Source organism: Terrapene carolina, unplaced genomic scaffold (assembly GCF_002925995.2).
Source record: "Terrapene carolina triunguis isolate 2854851 unplaced genomic scaffold, T_m_triunguis-2.0 Scaffold433, whole genome shotgun sequence".
Lineage (NCBI taxonomy): Eukaryota > Metazoa > Chordata > Testudines > Emydidae > Terrapene > Terrapene triunguis.
The window spans coordinates 548,547-549,149 of record NW_020664784.1 but is presented as its reverse complement, the minus strand read 5'-3'; the positions used below and the strand labels follow the sequence as shown (position 1 = coordinate 549,149).

The 603-nt window shown below is 72.1% G+C and overlaps 1 protein-coding gene across 2 annotated transcripts in view; it reads left to right on the top strand.

Moving 5' to 3' along the window:
* Positions 1–603, top strand: part of SENP3 (SUMO specific peptidase 3) — a 15,296-nt gene that overhangs the window by 724 nt on the left and 13,969 nt on the right. The window contains exon 1 of one of the 2 annotated variants that reach the window (XM_026658388.1): positions 525–595. The exons of the other annotated variant lie outside the window; for it this stretch is intronic. The gene's annotated coding sequence lies outside the window, so the exon portion shown is untranslated. Of the gene's footprint in view, positions 1–524; positions 596–603 lie in introns of those variants that run through there. 2 annotated transcript variants of the gene reach the window in all.

Genomic DNA, 603 nt, shown 5'->3' with positions numbered 1-603 from the left:
GGTGGCCGCCTATCCCACAATGCCCTGGGGCAACTGCCTGTGTCCCATAATGCCCTGGGGAGGCCACCTATCCCACAATGCTCTGGGGCAACTGCCTGTGTCCCACAATGCCCTGGGGCGAGCACCTGTGTCCCACAATGCCCTGGGGTGACCGCCTATCCCACAATGCCCCGGGGCAACTGCCTGTCCCACAATGCCCTGGGGCACATGGGGAGGCTGCCTGTCCCACAATGCCCCGCGGCATCACTGGCTCCCTCTCCCAGCCCCTCCCTCCCACGGGGAGGATCAGGTCCCGCCCCCTCCCTCTGCCTGACGCACGCCGTCGCCGTGACGTAACAGCGCCAGGAGCGAGGCGTGGCCCCGCCCAAGGGGGGGCGGGGAGGCAGCGCGGTGACGCCACGCGCCGGAGAGCCGGGGACTTGACGCCGCGGCTGCGTCGGGGGGCGGGGCGGGGGTGACGCGGCGCTCGCGGCCCCTCCCTTTTTTTCGGGCGCGCGGGTTAATGACGCCATTGGGCGGCGCCGGCGGCTCCTTGGTCCTGGGAGGCGGCGGCGGCGGCGCAAGGAGCCGGAGCGAGGCCCCGCTCTCCGGGGGGGTGAGTGA